Here is a 20,949-nt window from a genome sequence, read left to right on the forward strand (position 1 = left end):
TTATGTCCACAGTTTTTACTGTAATTACACATAACCACAACAGCCAAGCAGCGTAACTCTCATGTGATTTCATGGCCTGTTCCTATGTTACTGTATGATGATTCTCCTTAAATCCTCTTCAAACTATTCCACAATCAGCTGATTGTGATGTTGGCCTCATGTTGCAACATGGTGGTGCTATGTGCACTCTATGAGTATTAATCCTATAGGGTTGTATTAGTTAATAAGTTGCTTTTTACTCCATTCACTAAAACATATTGGCTCCTTCCTTCAAGGGGTAACTTGAAAGAGCAAGACTTCTTCTTTCTGCCATTTTAATTAAAGAATATGGTGATCCACCATGTCAAAGGCCTTGTTTAGGTCAGGAAATAGCTCAGCTCCTAATACACAGTAGTACAAAAGTGGTTAATGATAATAATGCTTGCTGTTTACTGGGGCCTAATATCTGGGTTGTTGGCTCTAGAACAATTGTAGACCTAACATTCTAAAGGGGCTAAGCGCCAAAAATTTATTTAAGAGATATTAATGATAAACATTACCAAATGCACCAATTAAATAATTTTACTTCCTTTTGTGTGACAAACCCATCATTAAATGACATATACCACCAATCATGCATATAATAAGGTGCTATCTTTATGGGATCTCTTAGAAAATACAATTTAAAATACAATTTAAAAAGGAAAATTGAAGAAGGGGCTATGACTAATACATTATTCATTCTATACAGGCTCCATCCCATATACATATACAGCTTCAGCATCTAACAAAATTGATGATGATGATGATGATGATGGTTGTTGTTTAAAGGGGCCTAACATCTAGGTTATCAGCTCCTACTCTAACAAAATTAAATATAAACAACATTAACTTCAGTTCAAACTTTCTGAAATAATAACAATTTATTTATTTATTTTAATTTTTTAGTCAACATAGAACTACTTTAGTCAGGTTTATGGAGGTTTTTCATACTTTCTGAACATAATTTCCTTTCTGCTTCTGGAATCATTCTTCCTATTCTCTGCTTGTTGATCTTCATCTGCAGTCTAGTATGTTTATCCTTCAATATCTTGAGTGTATTTGTTTCGTATTTTAAATCTTCTGTTGTAATATATAACTCTCACATGTCTTCTTTAAGTTCTGTGATCCATCTAATATTATTCTTACTCTTGCTCTTCCATCATTTTTCTATTATTTTTCTACTGATTCTATTTTCTAGTAACCGCATTAGATCCCCTATGAATGATATTCATTTCTTTTTCATTGTGTTAGTCATAGGTTCTATTTCTTTATAAATTGTTTAATTGGAAGCTAGTCTCCAGACCCGTTTACTTGATCATTTTTATTTAAACAGGTTCTCAATATTCTCCTTTCTAACTTGAGTACTCTATCTATTGCAACTGTGTTTGTTGTTTTGAATAATGTTTCACATGCATATGTCATTTTTGTGGCTGGGTGTTTTAATTTGGTTGCTACTGAGAGACACGTTTTATTATATGTATTTTTGGTAACATGCTGTGCTGTAACCTGTTTATCTATTCTATTTTGCCAGGATGGTTTCTCATTCAGGTTATATGTGATTATTACATCTATATATCTAAATGTTTCTACAATTTTTATTTCTTGATCTCCCAGCTTAATTTTGTTTGCAAGCAGAAGTTGAGTTAGCAGAATTTCTGTTTTTTCAAATGAAATTTTCAAACTAATATTTTGAGCTAATTCCTGTAGAGATTTTAATTGTTGATTTGTTTCCTGAATATCATTGGCCAGAAGAGCTAGATGTATGTTATCCTTCTGGCTTCCAATTTTTATATTTTTTGAGTTGTTCTTGTACCATTCCCTCATAACGTACTCAAGTGCACAGTTAAAAAGAAGAAGTGACAATCCGTCACCCTGTCTTAAACCAGTTGTTACCAAGAATGGTTGAGAAAGTTCTCCTCTGAACTTAATTTTAGAAATTGTATTAGAGTAAGTTCAATCAATTTGATTAGCTTTGGGTGAAGTCCGAAATGTCTTAAAATTTTTAACAATGATGGTCTGTGGATGGAGTCGTAAGCTTTCTTGAAATATATAAACGTTATTGAAAGGGGCTTGTTTTATTTTCTGTAATATACCATTCCAAGGTTGGAGGCCTCCCTGGTATTCACCTAACTCTTGATCAAGTTTTTCTTTAATCCGATTATATAGTATCTTAGAGAAAATCTTATACATAGTCAAGGATGGAAATACCTCTAAAGTTGTCTGGATTACTTCTTTCACCTTTCTTATGAATTGGATTAATTATAGCTGTTGGCCATTGCTCTGGGAATTTTTCTGATATCCAAATCTTTTGTAATATCATATGGAGAGATGTCTGAGTCGCCTTGCTGGCGTATCATTGCAAGATATTAAAATCATTCTGTATTGATGAAATGAAATGTCGTATGGCTTTTAGTGCCGGGATATCCCAGAACGGGTTCGGCTCGCCAGGTGCAGGTCTTTCTATTTGACTCCCTTAGGCGACCTGCGCGTCATGATGAAGATGAAATGATGATGAAGACAACACATACACCCAGCCCCCGTACCATTGGAATTAACCAATTAAGGTTAAAATCCCCGACCCGGCCGGGAATCGAACCCGGGACCCTCTGAACCGAAGGCCAGTACGCTGACCGTTCAGCCAACGAGTCGGACTCTGTATTGATGGTTTTCACTTTACAAAGGAAATTTGTCCTATTCAATAAATATCTTCATCCTTAGATGGAGTGTCGTTGGTATGACATCGTAACTGACGTAAAACCTTCAATTATTATGTTTAATATATTTTAATTATAGTTTATTTAATGCCAAATTATCTTTTATTAAGTGTTAAACATGACTAGTATATGGTTTCTCTGTAAATATGTAGTATAACTTAGTATAACCTCAAATACGTATTGTTTATAACCTCAAATTCTATAGAGTCGAAGGCGGTAGAAAATTCCATAATGTTCGTATGTTAGACTTATTGTACTATAATTTGGTGTATATGAAGGGTTCTGGAAACTGACTGTAAGGTTTTATTATCCAGATACATGTAGAGACATTACGAATGTTGTAGATATTTCCATGTGTGTTATTAAATAGGAAAAGAACATTCGAGTACCCATTCGACTAGCTGGTCGATCGATGTTTCGAGTGTGTTTCATTAGAGTGTCGTAAGAACTCTTCCAGAAGTTGATCATTCTAGATGGTTGATCGAGGAGTATAAATATCGAACTATCAGTCAGTGAAGGCAGTTCTCATTTCTAAGTTCGCAGATCTTGGTTTTTGGGACTCAGGCAAGTGATGGACTGGAGGACTGGGAGTGACTGTTGGGCTCCGAGGTGGAGTCAGTCAGATCATTGGACTTGAGTGAGTGAGGCGGGGAATTCAAGAGAGAGTATGTTATAGTGTGCGCGTCAGTGTTGTTGATATCTGTACTTGTCAGAATCGACTTCAGAGTACTCCGCTATTGAGTGTGTATATAGTGTCATTTGCTGCTGTGTATAATTGTGTTGTGACGTACAGTGTAAATAATGTAATTTTAATAAGGAAGTGAACGTGTTCTCGTGTGATATTTATTTACGTCAAATAAAATCGCAACGTAGAACGATAAATTGGCGACCGTGACAAGACCTTCAAGACTCAGCAATGAAGATCGAACAAATGACCGTGGCGATGTTATGGAAAGCGCTGGCATCCCGAGTTTTACCGACGGCTGGAAGCAAAGCGGACGTACAGGAGAGGCTTCGCCAGGATTTGATAGACAGCGAGGAGGACCCAGACAGTTTCGACTTTGAAGTCACCTCGGAGGAAGAAACCAACGACCGGGTATGCAGTATGTTCGCACAACTAACGGCTTTGATTCAGGCCCAGTCCTAAAAACTCGAGGGTAAAATCGAGGACCAGTATAAAAAGATCGATGCCCAATACGAAAAACTCGGGCGGAAAATCGAGGCCCAGTCTGAAAAACTCGTGTGGAAAATCGAGGCCCAGTCTCAAGGAATAAAGGACCAAATCAAGTCGTTGGGCAACGAAGTACCAGCCTCAGTGGAGTCCGTAGTTCAAGGCCCAGTGGAAACAGCAAGTGCGCTGTGTGAAAGTACGACAGCTCCGGAGACACGGGTGAAGCCTGCAAGCAGTGATGGCGGCTCCGGCATCGTGAAGATGGCAACTCCACAGGACGACAGGATCATTGCAGCGATGGTGGAGTCCGTAGTTCAAGGCCCAGCGGAAACAGTGAGTGCGCTGTGTGAAAGCACGACAGCTCTGGAGAGATGGGTGAAGCCCGCAAGCAGTAATGACAGCTCCGGCGTCGTGAAGATGACAACTTCACGGGACGATGGGATCATTGTGGCGACGGCAACCGACAAATGTGGGTGCCACGTAATCAGGAGACTAGTCCCGGCACAAAATCATATGCCGGTAGGAACGATGAATTCAGCACCCCGGAGAAAGAGGAGACTCAACGGGACCAACACCACGACGTGCGAGCCTCTCCCGTGCATCACACCGGTGGGCTACAAAGACGCGTACGTCCCGGCAGAACACAAAGGCACGACCAAGGGGAAAGTCAGTGGAGTGTCGACTACCACGCGAGGACCTGCGGATCATTGCGACGGAGAACAGGGACATCGTCAGCCAGATCCAGCGGATCCCCCATGTGAAGGTGGTGGCCATCGATTGAACTATCTAGCTGTGATATGTGGACTTCAACAACACCAACGAGAAGACAGTGTGATTGAGGTAGCCTAAGTGTAACTGAATAGCGAGGGCTAAGAGAGACGTAGAAATAGATATAAGGACACCTCGATATAATTTAAGACCTAGAATAAGGAATGTTCAGGATAGATATTGAAGGTTTTAGGGGGGATAATTGTCATAGGTACGACATCGTAACTGACGTAAAACCTTCAATTATTATGTTTAATATATTTGAATTATAGTTTATTTAATGCCAAATTATCTTTTATTAAGTGTTAAACATGACTAGTATATGGTTTCTCTGTAAATATGTAGTATAACTTTGTATAACCTCAAGTACGTATTGTTTATAACCTCAAAATCTAGAGTCAAATGCGGTAGAAAATTCCATAATGTTCGTATGTTAGACTTATTGTACTATAATTTGGTGTATATGAAGGGTTCTGGAAACTTGGTTTTATTATCCAGATACATGTAGAGAGATTACGAATGTTTTAGATATTTCCATGTGTGTTGTTAAATAGGAAAAGAACATTCGAGTACCCATTTGACTAGCTGGTCGATCGATGTTTCGAGTGTGTTTCATTTGTTGCCTATTGTATAATACAAGGCCTTGAAATGCAGTCATGGAAATGGGTGGCGTCCTAGTTCACCATTCAGCCGCTAGGATCGCGTTCTTGCTCCCTTGTATTCCCATGGCCGTATATGTCAATAAGTAAATTATAACCTAAATAAAAACTGAATGTTTTTGCGAGTACTGACAGTACTTTATGTATAGAGTGGTGCTTTGTTGGCTTAGATATGTCATTGAAGTTTCAAAACTTTCCTTTTGAGGGGCTTCTTATCAAGTTTCAAAACTTACTCTCTTCTACTTGAGTGGCTCGAAGCAATGTTGTCTAATAGAGATCTCAGAAATTTTCGTCGTTGAAAAAGAGGTGGTTTATCGTCTTTATACTTTCTAAACTTAATTTCACTGATGAACATGTCTTTCGAAAAAAAAGTGTACATCTTTTAGTAACTTTTTCCCGGGCAAGTACTGCGTAGCGGTGACAAATTCCGTCGTTCACTGCAGAAGTGCCACACACGATGATTTTCGGGATCTGAGGGCTCCTTGATCTTGAAAATGAATAAGACGCAATGTTGGACTTTGAGTAGATGGAGAAGAGATATGTTCTAAACAGCCTTTACAGTCAGTTTATTCTTTTGCCACACGAACCTTAATGTCTTTTTATTCCGCTTCGCTTCTTAGGTAGCTGAAGAAGAGCTCGATGCCATCGCTTGTTATTAGGTTCCTCGTCAATGCATAATGCAAATGTATGCTTATGAGGTATTTTACGCAGGCCACAGTGGATTGGGTAGTCAAGATCTATGTCTGATACATTTCCCTCGTGAATCTTTTTTTTTCTCTGAATGCATTTTCTTAATATATGACAGGAAGTCATTAATTAACCAACTGAGGCGTTCATCTTCAGTACTAAAAGATGCTCTTTTGTTCTCATTTCTGGAATATGTCCCATGTGAGGTGTTGCAGACGTCTTGCGCATCTAACAATGTCATAAAATGCTCCATAAAATGAATGGTTTATTTTAAACTGTATTTAATGCTCTCAGGACAAACCACCTCCATACTTTTCAAACCAGAGATTGTTTCAGAGGAAAATACAATATTTTTAGCTCTTGCTACATTCATTTTCTCCAAATTTGTTGGGCAAATTATTTTTCTGGTTGGTTTCCTAATTTAAGATTTCTGAGTTTGAAGAGGCCTTTCAAATGATCGCCGGTCACGGTAGCATTGCTTACAAAAGGTCCAGTGACAAATTTTGGGATCGCTCGATCCTTCTGACGTAACTTGGATGAAACCTTAGGAACAGAGGCCTAATTTCATCAGCTTGAAGTTGTACCTCATGTGTAATACTTCCTCTGTATAATGTTTCGAACATTGAACATTCACTGGAAACTTATGAAACGAAATTCCACTACCTTTAATTTCTCATGAATAAACCATGACTGGAACTGCGAATGCTTAACATCAGCCGATTACATAATACACTCATAAGCAACTCAGTTAATAAACATGTTTAAAGGCGCGAACCTGGTAGATAGGGGGCAAGAAAGCAATCCTAGCGGTCCGGCATTGAACTTCAGTGTGACCACTTCGATAACGTTTTACGGGCTCTATTTCCAGGCCTTATATTATAATGTAGGCAACGGTTTCATTAGAGCATCGTAAGAACTCTTCCAGAAGTTGATCATTCTAGATGGTTGATCGAGGAGTATAAATATCGAACTGTCAGTCAGTGAAGGCAGTTCTCAGTTCTAAGTTCGCAGATCTTGGTTCTTGGGACTCAGGCAAGTGATGGACTGGGAGGACTGGGAGTGACTGTTGGGCTCCGAGGTGGAGTCAGTCAGATCATTGGACTTGAGTGAGTGAGGCGGGGAATTCAAGAGAGAGTATGTTGTAGTGCGCGCGTCAGTGTTGTTGATATCTGTACTTGTCAGAATCGACTTCAGAGTACTCCGCTATTGAGTGAGTATATAGTGTCATTTGCTGCTGTATATAATTGTGTGTTGTGACGTACAGTGTAAATAAAGTAATTTTAATAAGGAAGTGAACGTTTTCTCGTGTGATAATTATTTACATCAAATAAAATCGCAGAACGATAGGAGTAATATTAATCAGACATGTTTCGAGTCATTTGAGCCATCTTCAGTGAAAGAAGTTAAAAATGACATGTGCGTGTGTCGGGTATTCAGCCAGAAGGCTGGTTTGATCCTCCACAACTCCGCCAACAACAACTTTCATAGATAACCTAGGCATCGCTGAAGAGGTGCACTAGGGAAATGAGGAGTAAGGTAGTTTCCCATGGCTATCTTCACTGAGCCAGAAGTTGGTATTACATATCAGTCTTCCAAGCCCACTGAAATGCATGCACCAACTGACCCTATGAGGAATATTTTCTCACCATTCATAACAGGGACTGGCTGCAGGGAAGGCTGGTTTAATCCTCCATTGTTCCGCCAACAACTGTCATAGATAACCTTGGCATCACTGAAGAGGTGTACTAGGGAAATGAGGAGTAAGGTAGTTTTCCCGTGGCTTTCCTCACCAAGCCAGAAGTCGGTATTACATATCGGTCTGCCAAGCCCATTGAAATGCATGCACCAACCGACGGTATTACTAGCATCGATCATACCTCGGTTACTTTCATATTGTCAAAGCCAAGGATGAGACTGAACCAGTTCAATGAAAGTAACAAATTTATTCTAGGCCATACCCGAAGACATAGTGAACTGTAAACACTACAACTCACCAGCAAAATATTACATAATTCATGTTAAAAGAATATGTTAAAAGACAATGAAAAAGAGTGTGAAAACAAGTGAGGCATGATGAAATTAAAAACAATAAGTGCTTATGGCGAGGTTGAGAACCTCTCAGTCTAGAAGTGCAGTGTGTCACATTAAAAACGAGGATGAAACCACAATACTAAAATTTACGATAATAGTCTGTCTTCATTGAATCACAATCTCAAATAGTCGAGAGGGCAGCGAAAATTGAGAACATATTTAAGAGGAAAAGAAATGTGTGTGAGTCATAGTGGAAACCACCAATGAAGTTCAAATCTGTAATGGAAAAAATAACTATGTATGAGAAGCTTGGACTAATAAATAAAAGATAAGCATGAAGAAAACTTTAAACTTACTTGTTAAATAGTTGCCCTCTCGAACGGCCTGACCTTCTCAATTTAGCGGTCCCGCTTTCACTGGTTGTGTCTGTAGCTGGCTCAGCTGTGTTTGCGAGGATAGGAGGAGTGAAGGGAGTAGGGGAAGGAGGTGCTGAGCTGGTGGGGAGAGGGGAAGGGAGAAGTGGTATTGAGTTGGAGAGACAGGGTTTGTTTTTATTATAGAATTGTTGACAAATGTATGGAATGAACGTTTCAAGTTTTTTTTTTGTTGATTTTATTTAAATTATAAGAGAGGTTCCTATACTGATATTACTGATCTATATCGATGTGGATGCTCTTGAGAATGTTAAGCAAGGTGCCTTTTTGCTCGTAATGCATGATCTTAAGATCTTTATCTATTGTTGTATATTCGTGACTAGATTCTTTATTATACTCACTCATAGATGAAAAACGATTATATTTGAGAGTATTGCGATGTTCAGTATGTCTTATTACAAAATTGCGGCCTGTTTGACCAACATAGCTGGAATAACAGGATTGGCATTCTAATTTGTAAACTCCGGAGTTCAAGTATCTATTATTATTATTATTATTATTATTATTATCATTATTATTATTATACATACATACATACATTATCATTATAGACTGTTATGTCTTTCAGCGTTCAGTCTGCAAGCCTCTGAGAATTTACTAAACGTCGCCACAATCCTCGATTTGCAACTAGTATTGTGGCCTCATTTAGTTCTATACCTCTTATCTTTAAATCGTTAGAAACAGAGTCTAACCATCGTCGTCTTGGTCTCCCTCTACTTCTCTTACCCTCCATAACAGAGTCCATTAATCTTCTAGGTAACCTATCCTCCTCCATTCGCCTCACATGACCCCACCACCGAAGCCGGTTTATGCGTACAGCTTCATCCATCAAGTTCATTCCTAAATTAGCCTTTATCTCCTCATTCTGAGTTCCCTCCTGCCATTGTTCCCACCTGTTCGTACCAGCAATCATTCTTGCTACTTTCATGTCTGTTACTTCTAACTTATGAATAAGATATCCTGAGTCCACCCAGCTTTCGCTCCCATAAAGCAAAGTTGGTCTGAAAACAGACCGATGTAAAGATAGTTTCGTCTGGGATCTGACTTCCTTCTTACAGAATACTGCTGATCGCAACTGCGAGCTCACTGCATTAGCTTTACTACACCTTGATTCAATCTCACTTACTATATTACCATCCCGGGAAAACACACAACCTAAAAACTTGAAATTATCGACCTGTTCTAGCTTTGTATCACCAATCTGACATTCAATTCTGTTGGATTTCTTACCTACTGACATCAATTTAGTCTTCGAGAGGCTAATTTTCATACCATACTCATTGCACCTATTTTCAAGTTCCAAGCCTATGACTGCAGGCTTTCGGCACAGTCTGCCATTAAGACCAAGTCGTCAGCATAGGCCAGGCTGCTTACTACATTTCCACCTAACTGAATCCCTCCCTGCCATTTTATACCTTTCAGCATATGATCCATGTAAACTACAAACAGCAAAGGCGAAAGATTACAGCCTTGTCTAACTCCTGTAAGAACCCTGAACCAAGAACTCATTCTACCATCAATTCTCACTGAAGCCCAATTGTCAACATAAATGCCTTTGATTGATTTTAATAATCTACCTTTAATTACATAGTCCCCCAGTATAGCGAACATCTTTTCCCTCGGTACCCTGTCATATGCTTTCTCTAGATCTACGAAACAAACACAACTGCCTATTCCTCTCGTAGCATTTTTCAATTACCTGGCGCATACTGAAATTCTGATCCTGACAGCATCTCTGTGGTCTGAAACCACACTGGTTTTCATCCAACTTCCTCTCAACGACTGATTGCACCCTCCCTTCCAAGATGCCTGTGAATACTTTGCCTGGTATACTAATCAATGAGATACCTCGATAGTTGTTGCAATCCTTCCTGTTCCCTTGCTTATAGATAGGTGCAATTACTGCTTTTGTCCAATCTGAAGGTACCTTACCAACACTCCACGCTAATTTGACTACTCTATGAAGCCATTTCATCCCTGCCTTCCCACTATACTTCACCATTTCAGGTCTAATTTCATCTATTCCTGCTGCCTTATGACAATGGAGTTTATTTACTATCCTTTCCACTTCCTCAAGCATAATTTCACCAACATCATTTTCCTCCTCCCCATGAGCATGACTGTTTGCAACACCATCATGATGATTTCCTTTTACATTGAGAAGATGTTCAAAATATTCCCTCCACCTCTCCAGTGATTCCCTGGGATCTGTTATGAGTTCACCTGAATTACTCAAAACACTGTTCATTTCCTTTTTCCCTCCCTTCCTAAGATTCTTTATTACTGTCCAGAAAGGTTTCCCTGCTGCTTGACCTAGCCTTTCCAGGTTATTACCAAAATCTTCCCATGACTTCTTTTTGGATTCAACAACTATTTGTTTCGCTCTGCTTCTTTCATCTACGTACAAATCCCTGTCTACCTCGGCCCTTGTTTGGAGCCATTTCTGATAAGCCTTCTTTTTACGTTTACAGGCTGCTCTCACTCCATCATTCCACCAAGATGTTCGCCTTTTCCCATCTTTACACACAGCTGTTCCTAGGCATTCCCTTGCTGTTTCTATTACAGCATCCCTGTATGCCATCCATTCACTTTCTATATCCTGAACCTGCTTACTGTCTACTGTTCGAAACTTCTCACTAATCATATTCATGTACTTCTGTCTAATTTCCTCGTCCTGGAGATTTTCTACCCTTATTCGTTTGCAGACAGATTTCACTTTCTCTACCCTAGGCCTAGAGATACTTAGTTCACTACAGATCAGATAGTGGTCTGTATCATCGAAAAATCCCCAAAAAACTCGTACATTCCTAAAATATTTCCTGAATTAAGTCTGTTAAGATATAGTCTATTATGGATCTGGTATCCCTAGCCTCCCATGTGTAGCGGTGAATAGCCTTATGCTTGAAGAATGTATTCGTAACAGCTAAACCCATACTAGCACAGAAGTCCAGCAAACGCTTCCCATTCCCATTAGCTTCCATATCTTCCCCACATTTACCAATCACCCTTTCGTATCCTTCAGTTCTATTCCCAACTCTCGCATTGAAATCGCCCATTAGCACTATTCTATCCTTGCTGTTGACCCTGACCATGATGTCACTCAATGCTTCATAAAACTTGTCAACTTCATCCTCATCTGCACCCTCACATGGTGAATACACGGACACAATTCTTGTCCTAATTCCTCCCGCTGACAAATCTACCCACATCATTAGCTCATTTACGTGCCTAACAGAAACTATGTTGCGTGCAATGGTATTCCTGATAAAGAGCCCTACCCCAGACTCTGCCCTTCCCTTTCTAACACCCGTCAAGTACACTTTATAATCTTCTATCCCTTCCTCCTTATCTCCCCTTACCCGTATATCACTTACTCCTAGCACATCCAGATGCATCCTCTTTGCTGACTCAGCAAGTTCTACCTTCTTTCTTCCATAAGCCCCATTAATATTGATAGCTCCCCATCGAATTCCATTTCGTTCGCCAAGTTGTTTCCAAGGAGTGCCTCGCCTGTCAAATGGGAGTGGGACTCCATTACTCCCATAGGTCCGAGGCTTGCTTAAAGTGTTCCGAGCTCGGTAAATTCATGAAGCAGGATGCTACCCTACTTGTACATAGTCCAAGTGAGGATCTCTCCTCTAACGGGTTATGGACCACCGGTGAATTGTGTAGTCCTAGCCGCCTGAGCACAAGGAGGGCCAAGACTCAGAATATGTCCGAGATGCCCACTCCCATTCCATAGCAACTGGTATCCCGACTCTCAGGACCACTTACTAGGCCACTCAGCCATTGCCCATGGTTCACGAACTAGGACGTGACTAGAGTAACCCACAAACATGAACCACTATTATTATTATTATTATTATTATTATTATTATTATTATTATTATTATTATTATTATTATTATGTGCGTATGGACCCAATGGATCACGCAAAGCTCTAATGATTCTGTTTTCTGAGTTGCCAAACAGCTCTCATCCTTTCTCCGTGGATCCTTTTTCGTTCTTCTGTCCACTTTGCTCCAGTCTTCTTTTTCACTTCGTTCTCTGGTTGCACTTTCCATCCATTAATTTTTTTCCTATAAAGGTTTCTGTCCATGGTGTCATTTGGGTTTATCTGGGCTTTTTCTAGATCCTTCTTCACTTCTAGTACCCATGGAATATTTTTTAGATGTTCCATGTAAGTGAGAATCTTGTGTGTCAGTCTACTTGCCGGCAATCTGTGGACGTGCCCATAGAATTTCAGACGTCTTTTGCGGATGTCTGCTGCAATGTTGGAATGCTCTTCTGTCTCTTTGCGTGACCTTAGTCTATATCCATCTTCTGTTTTTCGGGGACCGAGAATTTTCCTCAGGATTCTTCTTTCTTCTTTTAAAATGTTTTCTAGGTCACCTTTCCCGTTTAGTGTAAGGGTCTCGCTGGCATATAAGACTTTGGGCTTTATTACTGTATTATAGTGTCTGATATTTGCATGGCGGGACAAGCACTTTTTATTGTATATGTTGTGAACCCTACCGTAGGCTTTCCGAAATTTTTGTAGGCGAATTTTCTGGGCAGCCTTCTCGCCTCCTGTTGGTTCAAGTATTTCTCCCAAGTACTTGAAGTGTGGTACTCGGTTGATTTGCCCATGTCTCGTGTTCAAATTTTGGATGTCAAATTTTGAGCAGAAGAACTTGGTCTTTTCAAAGGAAATTTGTAGGCCAACCTTTCCAGCACATTTGCTAAGGGTTTCAATTTGTGTAACGGCTGTGAATACATCATCTGTAAGTATGGCCAGGTCATCTGCAAAAGCGAGGCATGATATCTCAATACCGTCTTTGGGTCGTCCTAGTCATATGGGGCACCAGTATCCCATGTCTTTCAATACCTTTTCCCACTCGCGGATGACTTTGTCTAGGACGAGGTTGAAAAGAAGCGGAGATAAGCCGTCACCTTGTCGGACGCCAGTTTTAATCGGGAATGGTTCAGAGATCTCCCCCATGAATTTAACTTTGGAGATAGTGTCAGTGAGTGTTGCCTTGATGAGGTTGAGCGTCTTGGAATCAAGCCCCAGTTCCTCAAGAACAACGAAGAGAGACTGTCGATCAACCGAGTCGTACGCTTTCCTGAAGTCAACAAAAATGCAGATGTCCGGTTTGTTCCTCAATGCTTTGTATTTAAGTGTTGTCTTCAAGTTGAATATTTGTTCTGCACACGAGCGACCAGGGTGGAAGCCTGCTTGATATTCGCCAATACTTTGTTCAAGTTGTTCTTGCGTTCTCTTCAAAAGGCAAGCTGAAAGAATTTTGTAAGTCACTTGGAGAAGAGAAATGCCCCTGTAATTGTTTACATCAGTCTTATCTCCCTTTTTGTTTAATGGGTGGATGAGGGCGCACAAGACTGATGTATCTCCCTTTTTGTTTAATGGGTGGATGAGGGCGCACTTCCAGTCCTGAGGTAATTCCTCCAATTGCCAGATATCTGTAATGATTTGAGTGAGCTCCTTGAGGGAGTTAGGTCCAAGATTTTTCAGAAGTTCCGCAATGATGCCATCTTCTCCGGAGGTCCTATTGTTTTTAAGTTTGAGGATGTGGCCGCGGATTTCTTCCTCTGTCGGTGGTGGAGATTCTGGGAAAGTGTGCCTTGGGGGCTCTTGAGGGAATCTTGTGAGGGGCTCTGGACAGTTGAGGAGATCAGCGAAGTAAAGTGCTAATTCTTGACAATTATCCTGATTACTGAGTGCAAGTTTTCCATCTGATCTTTTGAAAGCCAGGTTTTGAGGAGCGTACCCACGGACTTGTCCTCCGAATTCCCTGTAGAAATCTCGTAAATTGTAGTTACGAAAGTTGTCTTCAATCGAGTCCCGTTGTTGCTTCAGGTGTTTTCTCTTGACCTGCCTGATGATTTTGGCTACTCGTTTTCTAGTTTCATTGAAATATGTTTGGTTTTCTAGTGATTTCTTGCTGTTGTATTTCTGGAATGCTTCTTTACGTTCCTTCAAGGCACGTTCACATTCAGAATTCCACCAAGGGTGTTTAGTATTCTTTTTCAGAGGAATTTGCTCTCGAGCTTTCTGGATGATTTTGTTGCGGAATTTATTATTATTATTGTACATCTTGGTAGTGACAAGATCAGTACGTCTGTTGTGCATGCAATGATCGAAGCTTTCACTGGTAATCACCAGTATATTGACATGGAAAGCGAGTATAAGTAATATTTAATATACGTGCTTTCAATATTTAATAGAATAAACTACGGTAGTGGATGTAAAGTTCAAGACATTGATATTGTGTGTTAGTGAAATTGCGTTTTTAGGTTACCTAGTTTCGGTATATAAAATAAACAGAGAATAGATATTTCACTGCGACTTGAGTCATGGCCAGCTGGACTCCCTATACGGCACGATGTCGGGAGCTGGAATCCAGTGTGACTCTGTGGATATTAATCCAGCATCTATGGAACATTGCCACAATATCCCGGACGTGGAGCGCACACATGATACGTGCAATAGTAGTATTGAGCAGAATGTGAAAACGAATTTGAGGCTTGATATCACTCAACAAATTATGGAGGATATGTTAAAAGAGGAAGAACAACTGGAAATCGCCAGGGGCCTGTTGAAAAGTATTCTTGCAATTCAGCAGAAAAATATGAAGATGGAAATTCAGCAAGGTTTAAAGAAATTGGAGGGAGCTCTAGATGAGGGATCTACGCACAGAAAAGCTTGGAAAGCTACTAGAGTATTAATGCAAAAGGATTTGCCCGTTCAAGAGAAAGTAGAACAGAGCACCACAAACAGAAACGTAGAACAGGATAAATGGGAAATAGCGTTATCCAAGAAGAAGAATAATAATAAGAAGAAGGAACAGAGGCAGAAGAAGAGGGATGAAGATGATGGTACTCAACCTGAACCAGAACTGGTATCTGAAACTGTTAAAAAGAACGAGCAACGGAAACATTCAACTATAAGAAGCCGCCCAGAAGCCGTACTTATTAAACCAATGAATGGCAAGTCTTTCGCAGATGTTGTGAAGGATATCCGCAGCAAGGAGAAGCCGAAAGACAGTGGCGCTGGTATTAGATCGATCAGGAAAACTATATCTGGAATGGTTCTTCTTGAATTTAATAAGGCCATGGAAAAGGAGAACAGAGAAAATTTTAATAAATCACTTAAAGGTGCTCTTGGACATGATGGCGAAGTAAAGGTTTTAACGCCTAGAACTACATTGGAAATTCGGGATATGGACAGTGCCACCACTATTTCCGATGTAGAGGAGGTTGTAAGACGAGAATTAGAAAATCTTAATCAAGAATTGAAGGTCTCAATCATAAATCCAAACAGCAGGGGACAAAAACTCGCCAGTGTGGAGATAGAAGATAGCGAGGCACGAAAGCTGTTAGACATAGGCAAAATTAAAGTAGGGTGGCTATACTGCAGAGTAAGAAGGTGGGCCGTAGTTCCTCGGTGCTTTAGATGTCTATCATATGGGCATCAAGCACGAAACTGTAAAGGATTGGACAGAAGTAAACTCTGCTTTAAGTGCGGGGAAGCTGGCCACAAGGCAGTAGGATGCAAAACGAATCCACGATGCATAATTTGCACAGATATGCGCATTGAAGAGTCAAAACGACATCATGCTCTTGGCTCAGGCAAGTGTATTGTGTTTCGTGGAGCACTAGAAAAGGCCAAAAAGCAGTGGTGAATGGTACAGATCCTTCAAGCCAATATACACAGGAGTCTAACTGCCAATGATCTATTGATGCAGATGACCTATGAATTAGAAGGAGACATCTTGATTCTTAGTGAACAATATCAAGACAGAGATCAACCAGGTTGGTTTTCAGACAATCTAGGGACAGCTGCGATATGGGTACCAGACCTGGGAAAATATTCAGTTATAAATCAAGGATGCGGGGATGGTTTTGTCTGGGTCCAAGTTGAGAAGGTAATTTTTGTCAGCTGTTATTTTACCCCAAATGAGGCTATTTCTGACTTCCAGATAAAACTAGATGGGCTTGAAGATACTCTGCAAGGGATGAACACTAACCTAGTTGTTGCCGCTGATTTTAATGCTCAAGCAGTTAAATGGAACATGCCTCAAACAGATTTTAGAGGGAGGCGTACAATGGAGATGGCCGCCAGATTGGGATTAATGGTTATCAACGTTGGTAATGTGACAACTTTTCGGCGACCAGGATGTTAGGGAACTATACCAGATGTAACCTTTGCTTCTGAAGACATTGCATCTAGGATAACTGAATGGCGAGTAATTGAAGAATATACTGGAAGCAATCATCAGTACAGTAAAACCTCGTTAATTCGAAGTTGTTGGGACTCAAAAATCGGACTTCGAATTACGTGATTTCGAATTAACTGCCAATTCGCAATTCAGAAGTACCAACCCTTGCCGCGTTACGAAATATTCTAAGGCCCGTTACTGCATGCAGTTAACCTTGATTCAGTTTAAACCTTTCAAATGCCATGCAAAAAGAAATATTTACTAAATTTATCCAAAAATGTGCATTTACAGTATTCAAATAATGCACTTGAATATCTCATTGGCAAATATAACCTCACGCGACGGAAGAAGGGGAAAAAAAAGAAAGAAAAAAAAAGCACGATTCAAAGACGAGGAGAAATCTATGCTGGCTCCCATGTGCAAGTGCTTTATTCATTGGAGTACTATACTGTATGCATTTTAGATGCCTTGTATTTACACAGAAAGGACCCGATGCCCTTAAAATCAAACTTTCCTATGACTCTAACCTTGTACGATTTTCCGCCATGGCGGAATACTTCAGAAATGTAAACACTTGCCGCGTCACAAAGTATTCTAAGACCCATTAATACATGCAATCACCTCGATTCACAGTTTAAACCTTTCCAATGCCATGGAAAAGCTATTTCCGAAATGTACCCAACAAGGTGCATTTACAATGTTCAAATAATGCACTTGGGTAAATCACTGACGAACATAACCTCACGCAACGAAAGAAAAAAAAAATCACACAATTCAAAGACGAGGATAAATTATGCTGGTTCCCCTGTGCAAATGCATTATTTTTTGGATTTCTGTACCGTTTGCATTTTTAGATGCTTTGTACTGGGATGGAAAGTGCCCGACGCCCTTAAAACATTGTAGCTTATCGAACTTTTCTATGACGAGGGGATAAAGTTTCCCGCTTCCATGTGCATTGCAGTTGCAACGCACTACAATGACCATCATCCCCGACCCTTGTACGATTCCCCGGCTGGCACTTTCTCCTTCAAAACCATAAGACCATTTGGGCTCGCATTAAAATAAAGCAATGCAGTTTCATCGGCAATGACAGTATTGTTCAGTGCCTATGAATTTATTATATGAGCCAAGCTTTTTCGTCAACTGTCGGCATCGCCAGTGTTCGCGCATTCTGTTTTCCCGCACACTGCCTGTTGCGTGATATTACGGCGTTCCTTAAAAGGTTGAATACAAAAGAATTCTGATTTCATTCAACTTGGCAATCATGAAGCGCACTGTAGACCCACCGAAGTGAGTGTAAGTGCGGAAAGCTACCCCTCCACGTTCCGGAACACGCGTTCTATTATGACGCGGATAAATTTCGAGTTGAAATTACTCTGTAACATACTATTGTTTTAAAATGTAAAGGCAGTTTCAAATTAAAAGACTGAATTTCGGTAATGGGGCCGACAATGTACTTCGAATTACGAATTATCCGTATTTCGAATTAAACAATTTAAATAACATGCAAAACTGTATCTCATGTTTCCGGGAATGAGAGCTTCTTCGAATTACGTGGGATTTTGAATTAACCGATTTTGAATTATCGAGGTTCTACTGTATATCACTTTTCGTGTACTTCAAGAGACTTCAAGAGACTCCGCATCTAAGGATTATCACGCACAAGCCAGAAAGATGGAACATAGCTGCTATGGGTAGAGAAAAATTTCATGAAGTAATACAGAATGGAATGGACTGTATGATGGATACATGTCACGGAGGTGAAAGAAGCATAATTGCTAACAAATGCGTGGAACACACCATGAGACTCTTTCAGCAAGCATGTGACACATCAATGATCAGAATCAAACAACGGAGAGGCAAGCGTCCAGCATATTGGTGGAATGAAGAAATTACTGAGCTGAGGAAACAATGCCTGTGGCTCAGACGAAGGACACAAAGAGCATGACATAACGATGAAGCTCTCTCAGTAGAGTATAAGACTATGAAGAAAAGACTGCAAAATACAATTAAAAAGAATAATGCTGACAAGTGGTGAGAAATGTGTAAGGAAGTGGATGAAAATCCATGGGGATTAGGGTATAAAATCGTTATGAAATTCGAGATGCTACCAAGCCCTATCATGGATCCACGCACCATGGAAGAAATTGTACACACACTGTTCCCTGATCATGCAGAGAGGATTGATGATGAGGCCGAGAAAGAACTAGATAATGTACCACCTTTTACAACTGAAGAATTGATAACAGCAATTAATTCCCTTAGAAATAAGAAAGCTCCTGGACCAGATGGTATTCCAGCAGAAGTACTAAAGTTGGCAGTCAAATTATGTCCTCAACTACTGTTGAGAATGTATAATCATTGTTTGAAAGCAGGAATTATTAGCTTTCGTAGGAAGATAGCTAGATTGGTTCTGATCAGTAAAGGGAAAACTGGGGGTTACAGACCTCTATGTATGCTGGCCACTGCCGGGAAAGGTTTAGAGAAGCTACTACAGCCAAGAATACTAGCAGCAGTCCGATTAGCTGGCGACCTATCTGACCAACAACATGGATTTCGCAGAGGTCACTCAATGTTAGATGCTGTGAAGGAAGTGGTGAAGACAGCAGAACGAGCTCAAATGGGTAATCATTACTCTAGAAAGCTGACGCTTCTTGTGACTCTAGATGTTAAAAATGCTTTCAACTCGGCAAAATGGAGTGATATTTTGGAAGCTCTACAAGAAACTTTCAAGCTACCAGAATATCTCATGTATATACTGCGATACCATTTGAAAGACCGTACATTGTTATACGACATGGAAGATGGTCAGAGAAGAAAACGGCTCACAGCAAGTGCAGTGCAAGGCTCAATTCTTGGACCACACCTTTGGAATACCATGTATGATGGTTTGTTACGGCTGGAGATGCCGAAACTTGTGGGTTACGCTGATGATGTGGCTGCTCTGATAGTAACCCGTAACCTAGAGCTGGCTCAATTTAAATTGAATCAGGTGATGCGATGTGTTAAAGAATGGATGATAAATCACAAGTTAGAACTCACAGATCATAAAATGGAAATTGTCCTCCTGACAAGGAAAAGGATTAATACTGTTGTACCGATGCAGATTGGGCAGATAGCCATTGAAACAACTAGGAGCACAAAATATTTTGGTGTTACGCTTGATACTAAGTTACATATTGGGACCACGTCCAATGGGAAACAGATAAGGCAGCAAAAACCATGACTGCACTGAGTAGACTCATGGGAAATATCAAGGGGCCGAAATCTAGTAAAAGGCGGCTTCTCATTTTGACTGTCCAATCGATACTGCTATACGGTTCAGAAATTTGGGCTGAATTGTTAAAAATTGCGAAATATCGGACAAGAATTGCGGCTGTACAACAGAGAGCAGCTTTATGAATTGCTTGCTCATATCTTACAGTATCAGAACCTGCGATTCTAGTAGTAGCAGCAGTAGCTCCTATTGACTTGTTGACTTTCAAAAGACAAGAAATTTGGCTCACACAAGAAGAGCTAGGAAGGAAAAGGGCAAAGGCTTTGGCTCTTAGTCGCAGAATGCAACGATGGCAAACAAGATGGGAAGATGATTCTAGAGGGAAATGGACAAAAAGACTGATACCTTCTCTGGGCATATGGGTTGGCCGAAATCACAGTGAAGTGAACTACTATCTCACACAGTTCCTGACAGGTCATGGATACTTACGAAAATTTCTTCACAGACTAGGGCTAGCAACTAGTCCGGTGTGCATATACTGCGGTGATATCGATGACGTATTACATACTTTCTTCGTATGTGTTCATTGGCTGCCACAAAGAAGGTGCTTAGAAGTTATGCAGGGAGAATTTACACCAGAAGGGATCGTATCAGTAATGATACGAAGTCAAGAATCTTGGGACCAGGTGGCAGTCTACGTAGAAAATATTCTGCATCAAAAGAAGAAGGACCTGGATGATTACGACAGACAGTAAAGCAGAAGAAGGAAGATGAAGCACAAGATGCATTAAGCACGAGATCCATCCTGAAGTAATGCAAGAGTGGTTTCTGGGGCAGAGATAAACATCGTGGGAAAAGGGAGTGTGATTTTTAGTGGGTAAGAATCTCCACACACTTGTTGAGTGCGGACCCTCACAAGCGTCTTATAAAGATTTTCCACTCGCAAAAAAAAAAAAAAAAAAAAAAAATTATTATAAGAAAGCCCCAGGGCCAGACGGTATACCAGCCAAAGTACTGAAGATAATGGC

General features: G+C 40.3%; 1 protein-coding gene across 1 annotated transcript in view; it reads right to left on the reverse strand.

Moving 5' to 3' along the window:
- The window catches only part of LOC137501279 (caspase-8-like), a 188,708-nt gene that overhangs the window by 89,131 nt on the left and 78,628 nt on the right, over window positions 1-20,949 (reverse strand). The gene's annotated exons all lie outside the window — the stretch shown is intronic.

Source organism: Anabrus simplex, chromosome 6, assembly GCF_040414725.1.
Source record: "Anabrus simplex isolate iqAnaSimp1 chromosome 6, ASM4041472v1, whole genome shotgun sequence".
Taxonomy (NCBI): domain Eukaryota; kingdom Metazoa; phylum Arthropoda; class Insecta; order Orthoptera; family Tettigoniidae; genus Anabrus; species Anabrus simplex.